Source organism: Malaclemys terrapin, chromosome 4, assembly GCF_027887155.1.
Source record: "Malaclemys terrapin pileata isolate rMalTer1 chromosome 4, rMalTer1.hap1, whole genome shotgun sequence".
In the NCBI taxonomy this organism is placed as follows: Eukaryota; Metazoa; Chordata; order Testudines; family Emydidae; genus Malaclemys; species Malaclemys terrapin.
In genome coordinates, this window is record NC_071508.1 from 68,836,674 (window position 1) to 68,855,025 (window position 18,352).

The following is an 18,352-nucleotide window of genomic DNA, read 5'->3' on the forward strand; positions in this document are numbered from 1 at the left end:
CTATTTTGTCTAGTGTATCCTACAGCAAGTCTTCCAATGGCAAGGTGCTTTATGATACTTGTGTCTTTTTGGTCTGTTGAATTGAGAATAAGACAAATGTATGTTTGGTCTTCAGAATCTAGACCTATATTTAATGGGAGAAATACTGCTCTCATTTACATCCATGCAGCTGCACTACATTTGCACAGGGGTAACTCTGGACAGAATTGGCCCTTCATCTGATTTTCCCAGCAGTATAGGACTGTTCCCAAAAACGTATCTGTTTCTGGAAATACATGCTGGATAATGCACCATTACACTGAGATAATCAAAAAATAAGTGCTCCTTAAAAACACTTGACAAAGAAAACCACATTTCTACCTGAGTCTTTAAAATGATTTATGCCACATGTCAGATCATGCCTTGAAAACAATTTATGTGCAATTATTAGAAAAGCAATGGGAAAAATGTTGCCATTTGCAAGCATAATCCATTCCCCAGCTCTTCCCACATTTCCAACTTCTTTTTAACAGTTTCAAATGGGGGCAAGAAGCCAAATAAAACCACCAACCCACACACCCAAACAAAACAATCTTCATTTCTATTTCTGTTCCCACTGATGTTTCAATGATATTTCCAAATCCAGGCAACGAAACTATCAGTTAACATGTAAAAGATGCTAAACCAAAGGGATTAGTGACACAACAGAGAAGTCAAGATTTGTGCATCTGGCATCACGATCAGCGTTTGTCACCATCAAAAAAGAGATGTCTGCATAGTTAAATCCAATGTCTGGTCACCTGGTTTGTGACATGCCTGATTTGTACTGCTGGTTTACTTAGAGCTCAGTCCTGCACAATGCTGAGCTGGTGACTGAAGCCAATGGAAATTGAGGGCACTTGGCATCTCTCAGCTGGTGTTCAGCATCCTCAGGGATCAGGCCCATACTTTATGAACAACTTGGGATGGGCACGATCTCTTCCCTTGTGTCCTGCATAATTCTCATGGCCCTTCTGGTACTCAACAAATTAATTTTAATAGTTGCTGATCAGTATTAATAGTATTGTGCCTACAGAGACTATGAAACAACTCTGAATCAGCACTTCTAGCAATAATATCCCAGTACAATGGTTCAACGTGGTCACAGACATGCACCTATATCGGGGGCACTCCTAGGGGATTTTAAGGCTAAACCAAAACAGTAGCTGAAGGCCAAATTGTGTGGGAAATCTCCCCTGAAGTGCTAACCCTAAAGCAGCAGTCAAACACTATTAGAGTCATGAGAATGAGCTTGCTGGGAGTTGGACTCTCAGTACTTTGCAGGAAGTTTCCAGCACCTATAGCAATCTGATGCTTTGCCTACTCACTCGGCGTGCATCCACACAAAGTTCTCTCTAGCCCAAGCAATGGAACCTAGTGTCACACAGCCCCTCACTGACACATTACATCATGCATTCAGACATGCATTATGTTAGTTACTTGTGTGGGGTTTGACTGTAATCCCTATTTACGGTGAGGTGTGTATGATTGCATGGGTAATCCTTCACTCACTTGATTCAGTGGAGGGGCTCAGAGGAATAAGAGACTGAGCTATTCCATTTGAAGACAATGGTAGTTTTGACATTGCTTCCAATAGGACTAGGACTAGGCTATGTGACTTGAAAAGCAATCAAATCTGAACAGGTCTTTATCTGACAAATCCAACCCCCCTACAATTTACAGATTTCCATTTTACATCTATGAGAACATCTTTGTGTCTATCCACTGGTCATGTTTGCCAGTTTCACACACTGTACAGTTCTGGCCCAGATTCTGACCTCATACAGTGGTGCAAATCTCATGATTATTTATTTGTATTACAGCAGCATTAGGGGCTGCAACCAAGATTTGACCCCATTGTGCTAGGTGCTGCACAAACATATAGTCAGAGACAGACCCTGCCCCCAAATAATTTAGAATCCAAATAGACAAGACATAAGATGGGAAGGAAACCAAAGATAAAGTGACTTGTCCAAGGTCATCCAGTAGATTAGTAGCAAATGTGGGAATAGAACCCAGTCTAGAATCCTGACCTCTAGACCATGCTGACTCTATTAACATACCACTAGTGTAACTTACATCAAGCCCACATCCTCTGTCACCACTCCCCATTTACTTTCTTCTTTTCAACATGCCAGATCTCACTTATTTTTTTAAATTAACAAAGATAAGATTATTTTATTTTCTATGCCATCTTTCATTTTGCTATCTCAAAGTGATTTGCCAGCATTAATTAATTCAGGACACAAAGTTAAGGTCACGTAGCAAGTCACTCTCTTCTTTGGCTTCAAAGTGTATTAGTAGTTTATTTGGATCACCAGCATGTAGCTGCTAAATTGCAGAGCTCAGTCAACGGCTGTCCCTTGAGCCAGGAAGTTTGAGTCCATCAAAGTCTGAATATAGAGCAACTTTCTACAATTCTCAGCCACTAGTGATGACCATACTGTACTTGCTCTCCATAGCCGTTATCCTCTTAGGTGAGGAGAAAACCTCTGTGTGTGTTCCTGATCCATTGCATGCGTCTCCTTGATCTGTTGAGCTGGTGTGGCAACTTGCTAGACAATGGTCAGCATTATGCAAGGCAACTTGCATTAACATTGCAGCTCAGACAGTACTGGTGTTCCTACAGGCACTAACCCAAAGGAGACAAAAGAAAAGGATGGAAAACATAGGCCGTGAAGAAAGATTGAATATAAAAATCCTCAGCAAATATCAACTTACCTGTTGATGCTTTCCCTCCAGGCCATGCCAATATTTACTTTGCAGAAAAACAATGGCTGTTCTACTAGCAGCCACAAAAACATGTGTGAAGTTCTATCAGACAAGTTGATTTGTTAAGCATCTGTTCAAAATATACCCCGCCCCCCAATTGTCACCATTATATTTTTAAAAAGCAGTGCTGTGGTCCATTAATGAACTTCTAAAGGGATGCATGACACGACTGGTTTTATTTGCAGTTGACACAAGGCTTGTAGATGAAGTATCTGTGGAGCATTTATTAATCCATGCCCAGTTTGCTTTCATGCTGTGTCACAGAATCTAAATGGAAAATGGGTTCCTCGCTTTATCTCGGTGATTTTCTTTGTTTGGATGTTTGTTTGTTTTCAAAGCCTGCTTGTCTGAGTAATAAGGCAGGTCGGATTCTTTGAATGCAGAATAAGAGGGAGGATGGGTTAATTTAATTCTTCCTATTGTTAAATGTTCTCCTGGCATGAAAATCATTTTTTTCAGTCTAGAAATCATTGTAAACATTTTGTTAAATCCTTATAATCTCTAGCAGATAATTGTTGGCCCCCATTTGAACAGGCTGCTTACAATCTGGAAAGCCATGAAGGGATTGATTCTCCACTCCAGAGTAAATCAGGAGTAATTCCATTCAAGTCGATGGAGTTCACCAGCCTAAGTGAGAGGAGAATCAGGCATGAATGATTAATTAACTCATGGAATTCTTCTAGATTCTCAGAGTAGTAGGATGAAACCCTGACTCTAATAAAGTCACTAGCAAAATTCCCACTGACTAAAATGGGGTCCGGATTTAATCGATAGGCTCATATGAGCATATAAGCAATGGTTTACATTAGAGATGGGTGGGCATTTGAGTCAATGGGAATGGTCCACTTGTAGCCGTTGTTTGAGGCACCAAATGCCCACTTCCAGTCTCTTTCTGGGCTATGGCACAACTATGGTTAGCTCTGAAAGGTAGCCTGGACAACCTCAAGAGGGTGGTGGCAAATTACAAGCACTATGAGCTGCCAAAAAGAAATCCACCCCAGCCAGTAGAGAGCAAGCACATTACTCAAGGGAAAGGAGGGCTAAGCACTGCTGCTGGAACTCACCCTTCGTTCAGACAGAGCCATAATGAAGCAACACTAGTGCACATGAGATTTGATATAATGGATCAAGCCATTGTTTCATCTAATCTGTCATTTTCCGCTGTGGCCACTGCCTAAGGATTCAGTGGGAGACTAGAGCTCTTATTTAAATTCTATATATATATATATAAAAATTTGTAGATTTGGCCATTGAGTCTTTTCCTGTATGAGTGACCATGGTTGGGAAACACTCCAGCCTTTCACTTTTCTAGCTGCTGTTTAGACTGAAGGAAGGGCGTTATGATAACGACAACAAGGAATAACATTCAGGCCTTGCTATATACCACACTGCCATGGATTTGGCATTAACCTTCCTGTTGAATAAGATGCAATGGTCAGCAAAGACATCCGAGCTCATTTGTATGAGGATCAATAAGGTCTACAATTGTGTATTTAAAAGGGCTTTAGTGAGCCAGTCTTGCCACTGAGTAGGTCAGCTGAGGACAGCGCTACCTCTCAACACCTCATATTTTTATGGACCTTTAAAGCCACAGCAACTGAAGATGGTACAAGTGATAAATCTGGTCTCATCAAGCTCTTGGAACCTCAACTCAAGCAGTGACCGTTTGAATTATTCCAAGAGAGCCGAGGCAAGAGAACAGAAGGGGCTTCGTCACCAATGTATTTCTGTTGTACAATTTGTACCTCCAGCCACTAGATTCTGTTCTCCTGGATGTTGCCTCCCCTCTCACTGATGTTGCCTCCCCTCTCCCACAGCCCTCCCTGTAGGATCAAGATGGAGAGAGTTGCAAAGAGAAAAAGGTGGCATTTTCCTATCACACTGCACCAGTGACAGCTCCACTCCTGGCGTAGACTCCAGGGATTTGGAAAGGATGACCACTAGTGACGTGTGTGTTGGAGTGGAGGGAGGACATACTTAGACTAAGAAAATTAATTTTTTTAGGTGTCCTCTTTCCAAGTCAACAAAGTGAATCCACCCTCCCTTTTCACTTCCTCAACTGCTAGTGAATTCATTAACCTCATCCCTCTCTCCCACCTCTTGCTGGGGTTGGGAATTAGTGTTCTTGTCAGCCAGACATTCTCTGCAATCCAGATGCTGGAGGTGGACACCTGGAATGTGTAAGTATTGTGACTGAACAGTTCCTCCCTACAATGTATCTTCACTCAGGAATGGTGACCTCTGAAACATGGTGGTACCACAGGCAACAGACTATCCAGTCTATACTGAAAGCACTCCCTTGTTCCTAATACCACAATTTTTAAGGGATATCCATAAGTATATCTGCAGATATTTTAAAAATCACAATATCAAATTCAAGTCCAAATACCATTTTTTCCTTGTTTGAAACAAAATAATTCAGCTGGCCTACCATAGCTGTGACTATTGTTTCCATTTTCAAAAACAGGAGACTGTATAAAAGCACAACATACAGCATATCAATAAGGGTGCCTAGCTATTGAGACCTGATGCATGCCCTTAGAAGACCTGATTTGGATTACACATTTGCAAAAATGATATATTAGCACTAGCACCTCGTGCTGGCTATCTCTCAGTTGTCTTCAAAATGTCCACAATCTATTGTGTTTCATTTGAAAACGCTAGTCACTTCGGGTGGAATTTATGCCTGACATAGACCAGATAAACTCCAGTCATTGCCTCACAATGCATTTTTTTTTAATTTAATCTTTAAAAAGACAGGCTGCTGGTTAACTGAGAGTCCCCTGTTTGATTGACAGTATCTGTCAGAGGCAATGAACTCCACTTGAACATTGCCTTTATGTTGCTGTGTAAAGTTGTTCAACTGTGACCCTTCCATCTGTTCCAGCTAATCTGAAAGTCATTTAGGCCCGCTTCTCCATTCATTCTAAACACAGCACATTCTCCTGTTAACACACATATGCAAAGTTGTCGGGCTGTCAGCTACGTAAGGTTGGGTTTTTTTGTTGGTTTTTTTTTAAGTCTCACTTACGACATCTGTGTAAACATTTCCTCATAACTATTCTAATAGAAAAGCCATTTACTGGAATCCACTTCATATCTTGCTAATTATTTTTTATGTTCATATCTGCAAGTCTCATACAGTCACTTCAGAAAAGGTCCGTATGCGTCTTTAAAACAGCACAGGTAGTTGACTTCAATATTCCAGCATACATGTGGAAGACTTTACGTTTTAAAGATCTAAGCCAGATGTGTATTCAGAAGAAGGGGTAATATTTTTGCCAAACGAGGTTTTGCATAATTATTTAACCTTTAAAATTCTGGGACACTACTATTCACACATGACAATTCAAGCTCCAAGACAAGTTCAAATGTTGATTTCTAACTAAGATTGTTACACTAATTTGATATACAACATACATATTTACAAAAGAATCTAAAAACTTAAATGAATTTGATGCTTCCAACTCAGGGCCCAGATGGTTTTTTAATTCACCTTGCAGTCAAGAGATTGACAAAAGTCAGCACAGATATTATTTGATTGTGTACAGACCTGCATGTATATGGTTCCCTGAACACAAAATGAAGGGCCATAAAGTTAACATTTATTGTAAACTGAACTCTGCTTTAGGAATTAGAACTGTGGTAGTAAGTCACAGAGGAATAAATCTACTTGTGGTCCTGGTATGCTTAGGTAGGACATCAAAATGATCCATTCTGTCCATCAAAGTTAAGAAAAATCGTACTAAGTGATTTCAGGTGCATGTAAACAAAACAAAGAGAAGGAGAAGTTAACTTTCCAGATAATAAGTTATCATGAGGCAAATAGACAATATATAAAAGGCATTTCATCCCTCATTCCTCATCTCCTGTTGGAAATCTTCATGAGAGGCTGGTCAGGATGCCAAGAACCACTTTAAAAGGAAAACTACAATGCAAGATATTCTAATTACCCCCATGTTACAAAGAAAGTAAAATGCTTCATGTGTTTCTTCGATATAATAACATGTAAACAATCCAATAGGAATATGTCTTGTTGACATGGTCATGTAAGCTGTCATGCAATCAAACAGAGCTGAGTTACCCAAGTCCTACACTCAGCCCTGGTTTACACTATGTGGTTAGGTCGATTTTATAAACAATGCGTCTACACAACCAACCCCATTCCATCGCCCTAAAGGGCTCTTAAAAGCAACTGCTGTACTCCTCCCCGGCAAGGGGAGTAGCGCTAAAAATCGACCTTGCTGGTTCAAATTTGGGGTAGTGCAGATGCAGTTCGACGGTATTGGCCTCCGAGAGCTATCCCAGAGTGCTCCAATGTGACCGCTCAGGACAGCACTTTCAACTCCGATGCACTAGCCAGGTACACAGGAAAAGCCCCGGGAAATTTTGAATTTCATTTCCTGTTTGGTCAGCGTGGTGAGCTCACCAGCACAGGTGACCATGCAGTCCCCCCAGAATCGCAAACGAGCTCCAGCATGGACCAAATGGGAGACACTGGATCTGATTGCTGTATGGGGAGAAGAATCTGTGCAGGCTGAACTCTGATCAAAAAGAAGAAATGCTAATATATATGCCAAAATCGCACAGGGCATGGTGGAGAGAGGCTACAACAGGGACACACAGCAGTGCCACGTGAAAGTTAAGGAGCTCAGGCAAGCCTACCAAAAGACAAAGGTGGCAAATGGTCGTTCTGGGTCAGACCCCCATACATGCCGCTTCTGTGATCAGCTGCATGGCATTCTAGGGGAGGACCCTACCACTACCTCACCACTGTCCGTGGACACCTGCAAGGGGGGAGTCTCACACAACAGGAAGGAGGATTTTGTGGATCGGGAAGAGGAGGAGGAGGAGAATGCACAGCAGGCAAACGGAGAATCCATTCTCCCTGGTAGCCAGGACCTTTTCATCACCCTGGAGCCAATACCCTTCCAAGGCGGGTTCCCAGACCCTGAAGCTGGAGAAGGCACCTCTGGTGAGTGCACATTTGTAACTACACTACAGGGTTTTAAAGCAATTGTGTTTAATGTTTGATTTGCCCTGAAGACTTGGGATGCATTTGCCATCAGTACAGCTACTGGAAAAGTCTGTTAACGTGTCTGGGGATGGAGCGGGAATCCTCCAGGGACATCTCCATGAAGCTCTCCTGGAGGTACTCTGAAAGCCTTTGCAGAAGGTTTCTGGGGGCGGTGGGGCTGCCTTATTTCATCCTCCATGGTAGGACACTTTACCACACCAAGCCAGTAGCAAGTAGTCTGGAATCATTGCAGCACAAAGCATGGCAGCGAATGGTCCTGGGGTTTTGATCGCATTCAAGCAACATTCGGTCTATATCTGTGGGCTGGTCCACACTAACCCCCCACTTCGAACTAAGATACGCAACTTCAGCTACGTTATTCACGTAGCTGAAGTCGAAGTATCTTAGTTCGAACTTACCGCGGGTCCACACGCGGCAGGCAGGCTCCCCCGTCAACTCTGCGTACTCCTCTTGCAGAGCAGGAGTACCGGCATCGACGGTGAGCACTTCCGGGATCAAGCCAGGATCGATTTATCGCATCTAGACAAGATGCGATAAATCGATCCCAGAAGATCGATTGCTTACCGCCGGACCCGGAGGTAAGTATAGACATACCCTGTCTGTGTTAGCCTCAGGAGAGTGATATCATTCATGGTCACCTGAAATAGGGGAATTTTTATAAGGGAACAGTAAAAGGACCCCATTCATGCTGGGCTGTTTGCTCTTGGCTAAAAGGGATCATCCCTGAGAATAGCCACGTGGTGGAGGGAGGAGTGAAGGGATCATCCCAGAGAATAGCCACGCGAAAACCACAACCCCTCCTTTTAAATGGCAAACCCAACCGGCATTGCTTGCTATGGGAAAGGAGGGCGCTGCAGTTTGAAACCATTCCCACATGTTATGAAGGCGGAAGAAGCCAACCCTGCTTACCCTTTGGCTTATCATGGCTGCCTGACAACTGAATTCTGTTGCCCAGCCATGTGTGATGTGTCACCATACCGGCAGGTGCTCAAAATAAAAGGCAAAATGTGACCTCGTATCTAAAGCACATGTGCTGTCTGCTGTGAATTGCTTGATTCACTGTGAAAGAGTTTCCTTTTTGTTCTCAGAAATGTATCTTCTTAAATTCTACTCTCCCTTTTTATCCCCCCACAGGTGCAAATGTTTCTATGCTCCCCCATCATCTCCGTCCCTGAGGTTATTGCAGATTAGAAGGCAAAAAAACCACACTCGCGATGACATGTTTTCCAAGCTCATGCAGTCCCGCACTGATAGAGCACAGCGAATGCATGAAGGCATACAGTGACAGAAGCCAGGAAAGCATACAGAGAGTGCGATGAGCAGAGGCAGGAGGCAATGCTGAGGCTAATGGGGGAGAAAACGGACATGCTCAGGCGTCTGGTGGAGCTGCAGGAAAGACAACAAGAGCACAGACCGCTGCTGCATCCACTGTACAACTGCCTGCCCTCCTCCCCAAGTTCCATAGCCTCCTCACCCAGACGCCCAAGAACACGGGGGGCGGGGCAGGGGAAGACTCTGGGCACCCAGCCACCCCACTCCAGAGGATGGCCCAAGCAACAGAAGGTTGTCATTCAAACAGTTTTGATTTGTAGTGTGGCTACAATAAGCAATGTGTCCTGGTCCTTCCCTTCTCCCCCACCCCACCTGGGCTACCTTGTCAGTTATCTCACTTTTTTTTAAATAAAGAAAGAATGCATGGTTTCAAAACAATAGTGACTTTATTTCCTTTGCCAGCTGTGATCAAAGGGGGGAGAGGGTATGGCTTACAGGGAATTAAAATCAACAAAGGGGGACGGGTTTGCATCAAGGAGAAACACAAACAACTCTCACACGGTAGCCTGGCCAGTCATGAAACTGGTTTTCAAAAAGCCTCTCTGATGTGCAGTGTGCCTACTGTGCTCTTCTTTCTAATTGTCCTGGTGTCTGGCTGCTCAAAATCGGCCACCAGGTGATTTGCCTCAACTTCCCACCCCGCCATAAAGGTCTCCCCCTTACTCTCACAGATATTATGGAGCACACAGCAAGCAGCAATAACAATGGGAATATTGGTTGCACTGAGGTCTAACCTAGTCAGCAAACAGCGCCAGCGAGCTTTTAAATGTCCAAATGCACATTCTACCACCATTCTGCACTTGCTCAGACTATAGTTGAACTGCTCCTTACTACTGTCCAGGCTGCCTGTGTATGACTTCATGAGCCATAGGAGCAAGGGGTAGGCTGGGTCTCCAAGGATAACTATTGGCATTTCAACATCCCCAACAGTAATTTTCTGGTCTGGGAAGTAAGTCCCTTCTTGCAGCTGTTCAAATAGCCTGGAGTTCCTAAAGATGCTAGCATCACGCACTTTTCCCGGCCATCCCACATTGATGTCAATGAAACGTCCCTTGTGATCCACCAGTGCTTGCAGCACCATTGAGAAATACCCCTTGCGGTTTATGTACTGGTTGGCAAGGAGGTCCGGTGCCAAGATAGGGATATGTGTTCTGTCTATCGCCCCACAACAGTTATGGAACCCCATTGCAGCAAAGCCATCCACTATGACCTGCACATTTCCCAGAGTCACTACCTTTGGTAGCAGCAGCTCAGTGATTGCGTTGGCTACTTGGATCACAGCAGCCCCCACAGTAGATTTCCCCACTCCAAATTGATTCCTGACTGACCGGTAGCAGTCAGGCATTGCAAGCTTCCACAGAGCTATAGCCACTCGCTTCTCAACTGTCAGGGCAGTTCTCATCTTGGTATTCCTGCACTTCAGGATGAGGGAAAGCAACTCACAAAGTTCCAGGAAAGTGGCCTTATGCATGCGAAAGTTTCGCAGCCACTGGGAATCATCCCATACCTGCAACACTATGCGGTCCCACCAGTCTGTGCTTGTTTGCCAGACCCAGAATTGGCATTGCACTGTATCAACCTGCCCCACTGCAGCCATGATGTCCCAATTGCCATATCCCATGCTTTCAGGAACGTCTGTGTCCATGTCCTCCTCACAATCGTCCTCGTGCTGGCGGCGCCTAGCCAGGTTCTGCACATACTGCAGGATAATGCGCAAGGTGTTTACTATGCTCACAACAGCAGTAGTGAGCTGAGCGGGCTCCATGCTTGCCGTGCTATGGCGTCTGCATGGGTAACCCAGGAAAAAAGGTGCAAAATGATTGCCTGCCGTTGCTTTCACTGAGGTAGGGAGGGGAGACTGACGACATGTACCCAAAACCACCCGTGACAATGTTTTTGCCCCATCAGGCATTGGGAGCTTAGCCCAGAATTCCAATGGGCAGCAGAGACTGCGGGGACTGTGGGATAGCTACCCACAGTGCACCGCTCCGTGAGTCGATGCTAGCCATGGTACTGAGGACGCACTCCGCTGACTTAATGCGCTTAGTGGGGACACACAATCAACTGTATAAAATCGCTTTCTAAAGATCGACTTCTATAAAATCAACCTAATTTCGTAGTGTAGAGACATCAGATTGGTGCTCTGGTGTATACGTATCTGTATACCTTATATAATATGCATGCACCCAGTAGACCCTGACATTATGATGGAAAGACTCAGCAGAAAAAGAAAGGGTTAGTTTTCTAACAGGAAAGTAAAATAAATTAATATAATCAGAAAGAAAAAGAAAACGCTTCAGCTTGGAGTTCAGTTCAATACTTGGGCCTGGTCTACACTAGGCGTTTATGTCGAAGTTAGCGCCGTTACATCGAATTAACCCTGCACCCGTCCACACCGCAAAGGTATTTAGTTCGACATAGAGGTCTCTTTAATTCGACTTCTGTACTCCTCCCCGACGAGGGGAGTAGCGCTAAATTCGACATGGCCATGTCGAATTACGCTAGGTGTGGATGGAAATCGACGCTAATAGCTCCGGGAGCTATCCCACAGTGCACCACTCTGTTGACGCTCTGGACAGCAGTACAAGCTCGGATGCTCTGAACTGCCACACAGGAAAAGCCCCGGGAAAATTTGAATTTGAATTCCTTTTCCTGTCTGGCCAGTTTGAATCTCATTTCCTGTCTGGACATCGTGGCGAGCTCAGCAGCACTGGCAACGATGCAGAGCTCTCCAGCAGTGATGGCCGTGCAATCTCAGAATAGAAAGAGGGCCCCAGCATGGACTGATCGGGAAGTCTTGGATCTCATCGCTGTGTGGGGCGATGAGTCCGTGCTTTCCGAGCTGCGATCCAAAAGACGGAATGCAAAGATCTACGAGAAGATCTCTAAAGACATGGCAGAGAGAGGATACAGCCGGGATGTAACGCAGTGCCGCGTGAAAATCAAGGAGCTGAGACAAGGCTACCAGAAGACCAAAGAGGCAAACGGACGCTCCGGATCCCATCCCCAGACATCCCGTTTCTATGAGGCACTGCATTCCATCCTCGGTGCGGCCGCCACCACTACCCCACCAGTGACCGTGGACTCTGAGGATGGGATAGTGTCCACGGCTGGATCCTCGGACATGTTAGCGGACGGGGAAGATGAGGAAGGAGATGAGGAGGACGAGGCAGTCGACAGCGCTCACAACGCTGATTTCCCCGACAGCCAGGATCTCTTCATCACCCTTACAGAGATCCCCTACCAACCCTCCCCAGCCGTTACCCCGGACACAGAATCTGGGGAAGGATCAGCCAGTAAGTGTTGTAAAAATCTAAACATTTATTTGTAACAGAACAGGAATATTAACAATTTAAAAAATGGGTTTCTCATGATTAGTTTGATTAGCTTAACGGTTCAGTCATGGGCAGTGCAACTATTGAAAAAAAATCTAGCAATGTCCGGTTTTGCATGATTGTCCTGCCCAAGCCGCTCTACTGGTTAGTCACTGCTACAGCAGCTACAGTAAAATGCGGTCTATATGTCCGGGGATGGAGCAGAAATCCTCCTGTGACATCTCGAGGAAGCTCTCCTGGAGGTAATTGGAAATCCGCTGCATTAGGTTCTTGGGGAGAGCGGCCTTATTGGGTCCTCCGTAGTAGGACACGTTGCCACGCCACGAGACTATCAAGTACTCTGGAATCATTGCTCTGCACAGCATGGCGGCATACGGCCCTGGTCTTTGCAGGCTTTCCCGGAGCATTCTCTCTTTCTCGCTGTCAGAGATCCTCATGAGGGTGATGTCGCTCATGATGACCTGCTTTGAATGAGGTAGGGGAATGTTAGTGTTGGGACTGCTTTGCCGTTCCTTTACAGAACTGTAACCGCTGGTTTGCAGCCACGCGGTGGAGGCGGGAGAGGGGCAGCCGAAAGGGATCGTTCCCGGGGACAGCCGCGAGGGTGTGGGACAGGAGCAGACTTCCTGCTTGCCGAATTGCTGGCAGCAGGGACCGACATTGATTTCAATGTGAAATGAGGCCATTGCTAATATTAAAGTTTTAAGCTGCCACAAGTCTACGGCTTACCATGTCTGCCTGCAACAGAAATTCCATTCTCCTGAGAGGCTTCTCAAATGTGCTGTAGAAGACCCCAGGCACTGAATGCGAAGGCCGAGAATTCGACCTTGTGCTGAGTGCGCATGTGAGAGGTGCTGTGCATGGTCTTGTTAACAGAGAAAGACTATGTTCTTTGTTCACAACTACATTTATCTTTCTGAGGAATTCACTCCCTTTTTCCCATTCCCACAGCCCCATCTGCGACTGTCTCACAACCTAGCCTGTCATCACACTCCCAGAGGCTAGCGCGGATTAGGCATAAGAAGAAGAGGACACGGGAGGACATGTTCTCGGAGCTTATAGCCTGCTCCAGAGCCCAGGCAGCACAGCAGACCCAGTGGCGGGAGAACTTGACCCGAATGCACCAAGCCAACATGGATCGGGAGGAGAGGTGGCGTCAGGAAGACCAGCAGGCGACTCAAACCCTGCTTGGACTAATGAGGGAGCAAACGGACACGCTCCGGCGCCTTGTGGATGTTCTGCAGGAACGGAGGCAGGAGGACAGAGCCCCGCTGCAGTCCATCTCTAACCGCCCTCCCCCGCCACCAAGTCCCATACTCCCCTCACCCAAAGTGCACAGAAGGAGAGGCGGCAGAGTCCCTGCTAACTCTCACTCCACCCCTGCAGAGAGCTCGAGCAGCAGAAGGCTCTCATTCCCCAAAATTTGACAAGTTCTTTCCTTCCCGCCTGACACAAGCCCCCGTCCAAGTTTCACTTTCCCAGTTCCATGTTTGGTTGATAATAAAAAATACGTTTCTGTTAACTACTGTTTCCATCATGTTCTTTTGGAGGAGGGGGGGATAGGGGGTTGGTAATTCGACAGGACAGTCACCTTTGGCAGGGTATATAGTCGGGGGCAGGCACAGCAGCAGGGCACATACATAGTGCAGTGATGCAGTGACTAGTTACCCTGGTTAGTCTGGGAGGTTGTTTTCATGTTATGTGGTGGGGGGTGGGTTGCTCTGTGACTTTGTGGCAGGGGAGGGCAGTTACAGATCTTAAGCGGCGGTCCTTAGGCAGGATCACAGAGCCACACAGCAGGGGATCTGTAACCGTCCTCCCCCTGCCACAAAGTCACATAGACCCCCCCATACACACAGTCCCTATCAGGAGGGGTGACAGGCTCCGTTGAAACAACCATCCCACCGCAGCGGAGCCTGTCAATCCTTGAGTTTAGAAGCTGCATTCGCGCCACTACAGTACACCCGCTCCGCACCACAGTCTGCGTCCCAGTTTTAAAAAATTCCCGCGAATACAGTATTAAAGAAAACGGTGTGCTTTAACAAAGTAGAACTATTTTTATTTTGAAACGTGTGTTGGAAGTGGGGTGAAGGGGGTATGTAACTGGATAGGATAGTCAACATTAACTGGGCAAAGAAATGGGGGCAGGTTTAGCTTCTCAATACACAAACTTTAAAGTCACAGGTTACCCTGCTCACTCAGGAACTTTGCTTTCAAAGCCTCCCGGATGCACAGCGCTTCCCGCTGGTCTCTTCTAATCGCCCGGCTGTCTGGCTGTGAGTAATCAGCAGCCAGGCTATTTTCCTCAACCTCCCACCCCGCCATAAAGGTCTCCCCCTTGCTCTCACAGAGATTGTGGAGCACACAGCAAGCTGCAATAACAATGGGGATATTGGTTTCGCTGAGATCACAGCGAGTCAGTAAGCTTCTCCATCTCCCCTTGAGACGGCCAAAAGCACACTCCACCACCATTCTGCACTTGCTCAGCCGGTAGTTGAAGAGTTCTTTTTCAGTGTCCAGGGCACCAGTATAGGGCTTCATGAGCCAGGGCATTAGCGGGTAGGCTGGGTCCCCGAGGATGACTATAGGCATCTCCACATCCCCAACAGTTATTTTGTGGTCCGGGAAGTAAATACCTTGCTGCAGCCGTCTAAACAGACCAGAGTTCCTGAAAACACGAGCGTCATGAACCTTGCCCGGCCATCCCACGTAGATGTTGGTAAAACGTCCCCTGTGGTCCACCAGTGCTTGCAGCACCATGGAAAAGTAGCCCTTTCTGTTAATGTACTGGCTGGCCTGGTGTTCCGGTGCCAGGATAGGGATGTGAGTTCCATCTATGGCCCCACCGCAGTTTGGGAATCCCATCGCTGCGAAGCCATCTATGATCGCCTCCACGTTTCCCAGGGTGACTACCTTTGGCAGCAGTACATCAACGATTGCCTTGGCTACTTGCATCACAACAACCCCCACGGTAGATTTGCCCACCCCAAACTGGTTCGCGACTGACCGGTAGCTGTCTGGCGTTGCAAGCTTCCACAGGGCTATGGCCACTCGCTTCTGGACAGTCAGGGCTGCTCGCATCCGGGTGTCATTGCGCTTCAGGGCAGGGGACAGCAACTCACAAAGTTCCAGGAAAGTTCCCTTCCGCATGCGAAAGTTTCGCAGCCACTGGGATTCATCCCAGACCTGCAGCACTATGCGGTCCCACCACTCAGTGCTTGTTTCCCGTGCCCAGAATCTCCTTTCGACGGCATCAACATGACCCATTGCCACCGTGATGTTCTCGGCGCTGGGTCCCCTGCTTTCTGAGAGGTCTGTGCTACTCTCAGACTTCAGGCCATCACCGCGTTGACGTAGCCTCCTCGCCTGACTTTTCTGCATCTGCCTCAGGGAAAGGTGTATGATAAGTTGCGAGGCGTTGAGAGCGGCCACAACTGCAGTGATGGTTGCAGCAGGCTCCATGCTCGCAGTGCTGTGGCGTCCGCGCTGTCACTGACTAGAAAAGTGCGCGAACTGATTTCCCGCCGGCGCTTTCAGGGAGGGAGGGCGGGAGTGATGGACGGATGACGACAGTTACCCAAAAGCACCCTGGACACCTTTTTTTTACCCAGAAGGCATTTGCGGCTCCACCCAGAATTCCAATGGGCAGCGGGGACTCCGGGAACTGTGGGATAGCTGACCACAGTGCACCACTTCCAATGTCGACGCTTTCCCCGTTAGTGTGGACTCACAAAGTCGAATTACTGTCCTTAGTGTGGACACACACGTTCGACTTTGCAATATCGATTCCAAAAATTCGATTTAAGTAAAATCGAACTACTCTCGTAGTGTAGACAAGGCCTTGGACACCTAGGTGAGGAGCCTGACCTTCCCAAAGGCATGTTACACCATCTGTCTGCCAAGCAGCCACTCTGATCGCCCTTCTCATAGCACCTGCTCAAAGGATAAAGAAAATGGGGGAGCAGAGCTTGGATTAACCCCTCTGTATAAGAGAGACCAGGTAATGTTCCTCCATCCTGTCACATGCACTTTGCTATCAACAAACCCAATAATTCACCCAGCTCATGAGTGCAATCTCTCAGCTTCTCAGACAAGCTTTAATAACAGTGAGCAGTAATGATGGCTCAGTTTAGAAAGGCCTCATTACTTTTACAAAACACACATCACATCTACTATTATAATATGAAGAATAAGGACTACAGGAGTTGTCAGCAACAACTGATATATTTAAGATTGAGAAACAGGTACCACTACAACAGTAATGCAATTTTATCATGAATCTCTAGATATTTTGTGTTTTTCTTAAAGCCCTAGCTCCTGGAGCCATGTGATTACATGAAAACAACAACTTTCATTTAAAAAAAAAAAAAAAAAAAACCTCTTGCCCGTATGGTTGTGGAGAAAAACAAGACAAATGTGAATCCTAAAGAATCAAAAACCAGAATGAAAATAAAATCAATCCAAAATTATTAATTTTAAAAATCTTCCGATTCATTTTTGAACAAGTGGAGTTGGCAATCCTGTGACATCTTTCTTCTAGTTCAGTCTTGAAGAAAATTGTCACCAGCCAAACAACTTCAGTGGCAACATTGTGCCCTCCCTCCACACCATTTATCTCAATGAGATGAGCTATGAATTTCACTGCTTAATTGGGACAATTTAAATGCGAACATTTTTAAGCACAAAGCCTTTCAATCCCCATCACCTCCCACAGCCTTTTCTACCCCATTCTCTTTAAAATGAATCTAGGAAACTAAATGCAAAAAACTATGTTACAGTTGCACCATTAATCACAAAATATTAAGAAATGCAAAAATGATATTTCACATACATGGTATTTTCTTTGTGTGCATCACTAGGTAAAGTTGTAACTTCGTGTGCAGTGGGCATCGTTAAAAAGCAATCTGCATTGATAACACCATGGTAATTAACTTTGTTGTGGCACTAGCAACAATTGGAAAATTCCCCAAAGAGCTGATTTTGTTAGTGGCAGTATTGTATATCATGTATTTTATAATACACATGCCAGCCCAAACTGGGACACTGGCTGTGCAAGCACTTGCCTAATGGGTTGCTTTCTTATCCAATTGCAAGGCTGCTCCACTTTTTGCTATCACAGATCCTGTCTTCCTGCACTGAGTGCTCCTCTCCCTCTTCCCAACAAATGGCAGAAGAACAGTGAGGTGACTCAGCAGCTGGTTGAAGGTAAATGAAACATCATCCCTTCCTGAGACTTCCTCCAGGCAATGCCCTGACCTCGGATGCATCCCACCTGCTCAGGTCCAATGCACCATCTACCATGAGCAGAGTTGCCATTTAAAAAAAAATCCTGGGACAATTCTGAGAAGAAACTGAGGCAAGGGGTGCTGTGTGTGTAACCCAAAGGAACGTTAGATGATTTAAATAGGATATTTCAATTTTCAAGGCCTCAGAAGGTTGTGGGGGTTCAGCTAAGCAGCCAGAAACCATGAAACCCACCCTTCTCTTAAGAGGGGTCTCTTCTTACCTACAGTAGGAAAGCCTGCTATTCCTCCCTCCAGGCTTCCCCCTTATTTTCCCTCTCACCTGGGTGTTGGGCAAGTCCTCAGGGTCCTTCTGTGCATCCTCACCCCCTTGTCAGCTCCCTTCCCATCCCCAGTGTCCCCCACTCCAGACAAATAAATTCAAACACACACAAATTATTCCTGTCTTCTTTACCTCACAATACATAAAATAAGTTCCTCCCCAATTAATTCTGCTTCCATCCTAACCTCAAAATTCTGTGTTAGTAGAAACTAGAGTATCTGTCCTCTAGCCAAATCCCCTTACTGGCCTCTCAGAGCCCTGCCAGAGCTGCTTTTCTGCCATATGCACAATT